Genomic DNA, 10,451 nt, shown 5'->3' on the forward strand with positions numbered 1-10,451 from the left:
TTTCGAGCACGTTAAGGGATCCAAAAGCCCCTGAAACCTTGAAAAACAATTATAAAAGCAAATTTCTCCTAACAGACAAAGCCCCCACACTCCACACACAGAGACACAGATACAGAGAGAGAGAGTGAGAGAATTCTCCAAAAAATCACATTCAAACCAAAATATCTGACATCCTGTTGGTCGTGGCTAATGACTGTAAATTAGAAAGTTGTCCGGCTCGATGAGAGCTCGATGCTCGATGTTTCTCTTTTCTCGCCATAAATTCGTTTCCTCGCCACGGCCAAACCGTTCGAGATATCAAAAATCCGTCCGCAATTTAGCATCCTCAATGTCTTGACTTCATGCTGACCGAGTTTGGTGGGGATCGGATGAATTCTCTAGGATGAGTGTTTCAAATTCCACAGCATGCGTTTTTCAAACAACCCATAATAGCAGACTTCCTGTTGGGCGGAGCTAATAATTTAGAGTGCGGAAGTTGTTCGGCCCGATGAGATCTATATGTGTACCGAGTTTCATATTAATTCATGCAAGCGTGTTTGATATATGGACCAAGTTTTCAGACCGTGTTCAAGGGGGCGCTGTTGAGCCCCCCTGCCATGCCCGTGTACCAGCTTCAGCCCGGCCCTGATGACCGTGGGTTCTGACCTGTGTGAAAAGTTTCAAGTGTTTATGAGCACGTTAAGTACGCCAAAAGCCCCTAAAACCTTGAAAAACAAAGATTAAATGGAATAGACAACCCCCCCCACACACACACACAGACACACAGAGAGAGAGAGAAAATTCTTCAGAAAATCCACATTCAAACCAAAATATCTGACTTCCTGTTGGTTGGAGCTTATAAGTGTAAATTAGAAAGTTGTCCGGCTCGATGAGAACAATATACATACCGATTTTTGTGATTCTAGGAAAAACTAAGCCCCCATTTTTGACTAAAGGTGGCGCTACTGAGCCATTCCACCACGCCCGTTTCTGAAACTTTGCACATGTCTACTGGCTAATAAATGTGATGTGTCTGTCGAGTTTCATGCAATTTCAAGTATGTTAAGAGTCCCAAAAGCATCAAAAAATAATATTAAAGTTTGATGTGTTGCCACGGCAACAGTATCTAAGATATCAATAATCCTTTCACAGGTCTACATCTGCCGTGTGTCTACATTGTACACATAAAGTTTGAAGCAAATCGGGTAAAAATAAGACAGTGATTTCAAAGCATTTTGAAAGTGATGTACTTCCTGCTGCCTGTTGGTGGCGCTATAACTTTGACTCACAATAGTCACATCTGTGCGATCGGCCTCTTACAACGAACACACTGCTGAAGTTTCATCAAGATCAGTTAATGTATGCAGAAGTTATAACACACTTCCTGTGTCCCTTATTCGCCATAAATTCGTTTCCTCGCCACGGCCAAACCGTTCGAGATATCAAAAATCCGTCCGCAATTTAGCATCCTCAATGTCTTGACTTCATGCTGACCGAGTTTGGAGGCGAATGGATGAATTTCCTAGGAGGAGTACATCAAATTCCACAGCATGCGTTTCCAAACAACCCATAATAGCCGACTTCCTGTTGGGCTGGCGTAAAACTTAGAGCACGAAAGTTGTTCGGCCCGATGAGATCTATATGTGTACCGAGTTTCATATTATTACATGGAAGCGTGTTTGATTTATGGACAAGTGTTCGGATCCCGTTCCAGGGGGCGCTGTCGAGCCCCTCTGCCACGCCCGGGTACCAGCTTCGGTCCGGCCCTGATGGCCGCGGGTTCTGACATGTGTGCAAAGTTTCAAGAGTTTTTGAGCATGTTAAGGGCCCCGAAAGCCCCTGAAACCTTGAAAAACAAAGATTAAATGGAATAGACAAATCCCCCCACCCCCTCCACACACACACACACACACAGAGACAGAGAGAGAGAGAGAAAATTCTCCAGAAAATCCACATTCAAACCAAAATATCTGACTTTCTGATGGTCTGAGCTAATGACTGTGAATTAGAAAGTTGTCCGGCTCGATGAGAACAATATACATACCGATTTTTGTGATTCTAGGAAAAACTAAGCCCCCATTTTTGACTAAAGGTGGCGCTACTGAGCCCCTCACCACGCCCATTTCTGAAGCTTTGCACATGTCTACTGGCTAATAAATGTGATGTGTCTGTCGAGTTTCATGCATTTTCAAGCATGTGAAGAGTCTCAAAAGCATCCGAAAAGAATATTAAAGTTTGATGCGTTGCCACGGCAACAGTATCAAAGATATCAATAATCCTTTCACAGGTCTACATCTGCCGTGTGTCTACATTATACACATAAAGTTTGAAGCAAATCGGATAAAAATAAGAGCGTGATTTCAAAGCATTTTGAAAGTGACACACTTCCTGCTGCCAGTTGGTGGCGCTATAACTTTGACTCATAATAGTCACATCCATGTGATCGGCCTCTTACAACGAACACACTGCTGAAGTTTCATCAAGATCAGTTAATGTATGTAGAAGTTATAACACACTTCCTGTTTCCATTATTCGCCATAAATTCGTTTCCTCGCCACGGCCAAACCGTTCGAGATATCAAAAATCCCCTGGCAATTTTTCATCCTCAATGCCTTGACTTCATGCACACCGAGTTTGGTGGCAATCGGGTGAATTCCCTAGGAGAAGTGTTTCAAATACCAGACCATGCGTTTCCAAACAACCCTTAATAGCTGACTTCCTGTTGGGCTGGCGTAAAAAGTAAAAGTACGAAAGTTGTTCGGCCCGATGAGATCTATATATTTACCGAGTTTCATATTATTACATGCAAGCGTGTCTGATTTATGGACCAAGTTTTCGGACCCCGTTCAAGGGGGCGCTGTTGAGCCCCCCTGCCACGCCCGGGTACCAGCTTTAGCCCGGCCCTGATGGCCGCGGGTTCTGACCTGTGTGCGAAGTTTCAAGAGTTTTCGAGCACGTTAAGGGTCTCAAAAGTGCCCGAAAGTTTGACAGAAAAATAAGAATAATTAAAGCTGCAAGCAGCGATGAAAGGGCCCTCGCACCCGTGCCATCAACACTCGGTGGCTTTAGGAAGACAGAGCATGGTTGGGAAATGTACATTTAAGGAGGTATATATAGTAAGAGTATGTCAAAGTCAGTTACAAAATGTTTTGTATAATGGTGATAATAGCATGCTTCATGACTCAGCTAAGTGTTGCTAGCATGTTTAGTCTGTTTCTAGCATGCTTAGTACACAATAATTATGTGGTTAGTACTGCATTACTGTGTTAACCATGTCAGTTTCTGTTGCCAGTAGGTGGCGTTATGACCATAACTGAATATGAGCATGGATGTGTGTTCAGGACAGAACTCTTATCAAACGTGTGAAGTTTGGTGCAAATTGGACATTGCCTTCTTGAGTAACAACAAAGTCATGTTTCATTGAATTAGCATTCTTTAGCACTTAGCTAAGCATTGTTAGCATGTTTTAACATGTTTCTAGCATGTTTAGAACTCAATGGCATTTTTAACATGTTGTTAGAACGGCATCAACGTGTTAAACATGTCACTTCCTGTTGCCAATAGGTGGCACTATTACTATAACTGAACATTCTCATGTAGATTTGTTCAGGCCATGACTCTTATCAAAAGTGTGAAGTTTGGGGCAGATTGGACATTCCATGCCTGAGTTACAGCAAATTCCTATTTAATTGCAATAATAGCATGCTTTAGCACTTAGCTAAGAGTTTGCTAGCATGTTTTAGCATGTTTCTAGTATGTTGTTAGCATGTTTAACACTTGCTGGCACTTTTTTATATGTTATTAGGAGTCCATAACAGTGTTAAACATGTCACTTCCTGTTGCCAGCAGGTGGCGCTATGACTGTAACTGAATATAAGCATGGTCATGTGTTCAGGACAGAACGCTTATCAAAAGTGTGAAGTTTGGGGCAGATTGGACATTCAATGCCTGAGTTACAGCAAATTCATATTTAATTGCAGTAATATCATTCTTTAGCACTTAGCTAAGTGTTTGCTAGCATGTTTTAGCATGTCTCTAGTATGTTGGTAGGATGTTTAGCACCTACTGGCATTTTTTTATATGTTATTAGGAGTCAAGAACAGTGTTAAACGTCACTTCCTGTTGCCAGCAGGTGGCGCTATGACTATAACTAAATATGAGCATGGACATGTGTTCAAGAGATAACTCTTATCAAACGTGTGAAGTTTGGGGTAGATTGTACATTGCCTTCTTGAGTAACAACAAAGTCCTGTTTCATTGAATTAGCATGCTTTAGCACTTAGCTAAGTATTGCTAGCATGTTTTAATATGTTTCTAGCATGGTTAGAACTCAATGGCATTTTTAACATGTTGCTAGAACGGCATCAACGTGTTAAACATGTCACTTCCTGTTGCCAGTAGGTGGCGCTATTACTATAACTGAATTTGAGCATAGACATGTGTTCAGGCCATGATTTTTATCAAACGTGTGAAGTTTGGGGCAGATTGGACATTCCATGCCTGAGTTACAGCAAATTCCTATTTAATTGCAGTAATAGCATGCTTTAGCACTTAGCTAAGTGTTTGCTAGCATATTTCTAGTATGTTGCTAACCTGTTTAGCACTTGCTGGCTCTTTTTTTTATATGTTATTAGGAGACCACAACAGTGTTAAACATGTCACTTCCTGTTGACAGCAGGTGGCGCTATTACTATATCTGAATATTCTCATGTAGATGTGTTCAGGCCATGACTCTTATCAAACGTGTGAAGTTTGGGGCAGATTGGACATTCCATGCCTGTGTTACAGCAAATTCCTATTTAATTGCAGCAATAGCATGCTTTAACACTTAGCTAAGTGTTTGCTAGCATGTTTCTAGTATGTTGTTAGCATGTTTAGCACTTGCTGGCACTTTTTTTATATGTTTTTATATGTCCACAACAGTGTTTAACATGCCACTTCCTGTTGCCAGGACGTGGCGCTATGACTGTAACTGAATATGAGCATGGTCATGTGTTTAGGACAGAACGTTTACTAAAAGTGTGAAGTTTGGTGCAGATTGGACATTGCCTTCTTGAGTAACAACAACATCCTGTTTCATTGAATTAGCATGCTTTAGCACTTAGCTAAGTATTGCTAGCATGTTTTAACATGTTTCTAGCATGTTTAGAAGTCAATGGCATTTTTAACATGTTGCTAGAATGGCATCAACGTGTTAAACATGACACTTCCTGTTACCAGTAGGTGGCGCTATTACTATAACTAAATATTCTCATGTAGATGTGTTCAGGACAGAACGCTTATCAAAAGTGTGAAGTTTGGGGCAGATTGGACATTCCATGCCTGAGTTACAGCAAATTCCTATTTAATTGCAATAATAGCATGCTTTAGCACTTAGCTAAGAGTTTGCTAGCATGTTTTAGCATGCTTCTAGTATGTTGTTAGCATGTTTAGCACTTGCTGGCACTTTTTTATATGTTATTAGGAGTCCATAACAGTGTTAAACATGTCACTTCCTGTTGCCAGCAGGTGGCGCTATGACTATAACTGAATATGAGCATGGTCATGTGTTCAGAACAGAACTCTTATCAAACGTGTGAAGTTTGGGGCAGATTGGACATTCCATGCCTGAGTTACAGCAACTTCCTGTTTCATGGCGAAACATCGAAATTTGTCAGGCCACCGAGGACCCGCCCTTCGACGAAAACTCAAGATCTTCGCAATTTAACGTCGCAAAGGCCTTAAGATTACACTCACCAAATTTGAAGATGATCAGATTAAAACTGTAGGAGGAGTTCGTTAAAGTACGAGGCCTGAAAATGGCAAAAACTGCACAAAAATCTGAGAGGAAGCTCAAAATGGCTGACTTCCTGTTGTGTTTAGGGCTATGCTCCAAGAGACTTTTTTGTAGGTATTAGGTCATTACATGTATGTACCGAATTTCGTGCACGTACGTGGAACGTTGCGGGAGGCGCACTCCGTTGAACTTTTATAGGTGGCGCTATCGAGCCATTTTGCCCCGTCCAATTCTGAAACCTATATCAGATGTAAATTTTCGCCAGTTCTGACGCGTGTGCAAAGTTTCGTGACTTTTCGAGCATGTTTAGGTCCTCAAAAATGCAATTAAATGCGGAGAAGAATAATAATAATAATTAAAGCTGCAAGCAGCGATGAAAGGGCCCTCGCACCCGTGCCATCAACACTCGGTGGCTTTAGGAAGACAGAGCATGGTTGGGAAATGTACATTTAAGGAGGTATATATAGTAAGAGTATGTCAAAGTCAGTTACAAAATGTTTTGTATAATGGTGATAATAGCATGCTTCATGACTCAGCTAAGTGTTGCTAGCATGTTTAGTCTGTTTCTAGCATGCTTAGTACACAATAATTATGTGGTTAGTACTGCATTACTGTGTTAACCATGTCAGTTTCTGTTGCCAGTAGGTGGCGTTATGACTATAACTGAATATGAGCATGGATGTGTGTTCAGGACAGAACTCTTATCAAACGTGTGAAGTTTGGTGCAAATTGGACATTGCCTTCTTGAGTAACAACAAAGTCATGTTTCATTGAATTAGCATTCTTTAGCACTTAGCTAAGCATTGTTAGCATGTTTTAACATGTTTCTAGCATGTTTAGAACTCAATGGCATTTTTAACATGTTGCTAGAACGGCATCAACGTGTTAAACGTCACTTCCTGTTGCCAGTAGGTGGCGCTATTACTATAACTGAACATTCTCATGTAGATGTGTTCAGGCCATGATTCTTATCAAAAGTGTGAAGTTTGGGGCAGATTGGACATTCCATGCCTGAGTTACAGCAAATTCATATTTAATTGCAGTAATATCATTCTTTAGCACTTAGCTAAGTGTTTGCTAGTATGTTTTAGCATGTCTCTAGTATGTTGGTAGGATGTTTAGCACCTACTGGCATTTTTTTATATGTTATTAGGAGTCAAGAACAGTGTTAAACGTCACTTCCTGTTGCCAGCAGGTGGCGCTATGACTATAACTAAATATGAGCATGGACATGTGTTCAAGAGATAACTCTTATCAAACGTGTGAAGTTTGGGGTAGATTGTACATTGCCTTCTTGAGTAACAACAAAGTCCTGTTTCATTGAATTAGCATGCTTTAGCACTTAGCTAAGTATTGCTAGCATGTTTTAACATGTTTCTAGCATGTTTAGAACTCAATGGCATTTTTAACATGTTGCTAGAACGGCATCAACGTGTTAAACATGTCACTTCCTGTTGCCAGTAGGTGGCGCTATTACTGTAACTGAATTTGAGCATAGACATGTGTTCAGGCCATGATTCTTATCAAACGTGTGAAGTTTGGGGCAGATTGGACATTCCGTGCCTGAGTTACAGCAAATTCCTATTTAATTGCAGTAATAGCATGCTTTAGCACTTAGCTAAGTGTTTGCTAGCATGTTTCTAGTATGTTGATAACCTGTTTAGCACTTGCTGGCTCTTTTTTATATGTTATTAGGAGACCACAACACTGTTAAACATGTCACTTCCTGTTGACAGCAGGTGGTGCTATTACTATAACTGAATATTCTCATGTAGATGTGTTCAGGCCATGACTCTTATCAAACGTGTGAAGTTTGGGGCAGATTGGACATTCCATGCCTGTGTTACAGCAAATTCCTATTAAATTGCAGCAATAGCATGCTTTAGCACTTAGCTAAGTGTTTGCTAGCATGTTTTAGCATGTTTCTAGTATGTTGTTAGCATGTTTAGCACTTGCTGGCACTTTTTTATATGTTTTTATATGTCCACAACAGTGTTTAACATGTCACTTCCTGTTGCCAGCAGGTGGCACTATGACTGTAACTGAATATGAGCATGGTCATGTGTTCAGGACAGAATGTTTATTAAAAGTGTGAAGTTTGGCGCAGATTGGACATTGCCTTCTTGAGTAACAACAACATCCTGTTTCATTGAATTAGCATGCTTTAGCACTTAGCTAAGTATTGCTAGCATGTTTTAACATGTTTCTAGCATGTTTAGAAGTCAATGGCATTTTTAACATGTTGCTAGAATGGCATCAACGTGTTAAACATGACACTTCCTGTTACCAGTAGGTGGCGCTATTACTATAACTGAATATTCTCATGTAGATGTGTTCAGGACAGAACGCTTATCAAAAGTGTGAAGTTTGGGGCAGATTGGACATTCCATGCCTGAGTTACAGCAAATTCCTATTTAATTGCAATAATAGCATGCTTTAGCACTTAGCTAAGAGTTTGCTAGCATGTTTTAGCATGCTTCTAGTATGTTGTTAGCATGTTTAGCACTTGCTGGCACTTTTTTATATGTTATTAGGAGTCCATAACAGTGTTAAACATGTCACTTCCTGTTGCCAGCAGGTGGCGCTATGACTATAACTGAATATGAGCATGGTCATGTGTTCAGGACAGAACTCTTATCAAACGTGTGAAGTTTGGGGCAGATTGGACATTCCATGCCTGAGTTACAGCAACTTCCTGTTTCATGGCGAAACATCGAAATTTGTCAGGCCGCCGAGGACCCGCCCTTCGACGAAAACTCAAGATCTTCGCAATTTAACGTCGCAAAGGCCTTAAGATTACACTCACCAAATTTGAAGATGATCAGATTAAAACTGTAGGAGGAGTTCGTTAAAGTATGAGGCCTGAAAATGGCAAAAACTGCACAAAAATCTGAGAGGAAGTTCAAAATGGCTGACTTCCTGTTGTGTTTAGGGCTACGCTCCAAGAGACTTTTTGGTAGGTATTAGGTCATTACATGTATGTACCGAATTTCGTGCACATACGTGGAACGTTGCGGGAGGCGCACTCCGTTGAACTTTTATAGGTGGCGCTATCGAGCCATTTTGCCCTGTCCAATTCTGAAACCTATATCAGATGTAAATTTTCGCCAGTTCTGACGCGTGTGCAAAGTTTCGTGAGTTTTCGAGCATGTTTAGGCCCTCAAAAATGCAATTTAATGCGGAGAAGAATAATAATAATAATAATAATAATAATAATAAACAGAGCAATTCCAAGAGGGTCCTCACACCATCGGTGCTCGGGCCCTAAATAATAATAATAATAATAATAATAAACAGAGCAATTCCAAGAGGGTCCTCACACCATCGGTGCTCGGGCCCTAATAATAATAATAAACAGAGCAATTCCAAGAGGGTCCTCACACCATCGGTGCTCGGGCCCTAATAATAATAATAAACAGAGCAATTCCAAGAGGGTCCTCACACCATCGGTGCTCGGGCCCTAATAAACAGAGCAATTCCAAGAGGGTCCTCACACCATCGGTGCTCGGGCCCTAATAATAATAATAATAATAAACAGAGCAATTCCAAGAGGGTCCTCACACCATCGGTGCTCGGGCCCTAATAATAATAATAAACAGAGCAATTCCAAGAGGGTCCTCACACCATCGGTGCTCGGGCCCTAATAATAATAATAAACAGAGCAATTCCAAGAGGGTCCTCACACCATCGGTGCTCGGGCCCTAATAATAAATATAGCTGCGAGCAGCGATTACGGGCCCAAGCCGGTGGCACCGCAACCACGATGCCATTAGTTACCTAAAGGCACCGGGGTGGCGGTGCCGCCGGCTTTGGCCCTTCATCGCTGCTCGCAGCTATATATATATATATATATATATATATATATATATATATATATATATATATATATATCTTTAATGTATTTTTATAATGTTGAAAAAGTTTGGTGTGAATAAAATAAACCACTTAGGAGGAGTAACTAAAAACTCAGAGTCTGACATATCCAAAAAATCCACATTCAACCCAAAATATCTGACTTCCTGTTGCTCGGAGCTAATGACTGTAAATTAGAAAGTTGTCCGGCTCGATGAGACCAATATGCGTACTGATTTTTGTAACTGTGGGTAAAAGTAACCCCCCCACTTTTGTCAAAAGCATTTTGAAAGTGACACACTTCCAGCTACCAGTTGGTGGCGCTATAACTTTGACTCACAATAGTTACATCCATCTGACCGGCCTCTTACCACGAACACACTGCTGAAGTTTCATCAAGATCAGTTAACGTATGCAGAAGTTATATTACTTTGTGTTTCTCTTTTCTCGCCATAAATTTGTTTCCTCGCCACGGCCAAACCGTTCGAGATATCAAAAATCCATCCGGAATTTATCATCCTCAATGTCTTGACTTCATGCTGACCGAGTTTGGAGGCGAGTGGATGAATTCTCTAGGAGGAGTACATCAAATTCCACAGCATGCGTTTTTCAAACAACCCATAATAGCCGACTTCTTGTTGGGCGGAGCTAATAACTTAGAGTGCGGAAGTTGTTCGGCCCGATGAGATCTATATGTGTACCGAGTTTCATATTAATTCATGCAAGCGTGTTTGATATATGGACTAAGTTTTTAGACCGTGTCCAAGGGGGCGCTGTTGACCCCCCTGCCACGCCCGGGTACCAGCTTCAGCCCGGCCCTGATGACCGTGGGTTCTGACCTGTG

Source organism: Abramis brama (genome assembly GCF_963993115.1).
Source record: "Abramis brama genome assembly, chromosome: 1".
Taxonomy (NCBI): Eukaryota; Metazoa; Chordata; class Actinopteri; order Cypriniformes; family Leuciscidae; genus Abramis; species Abramis brama.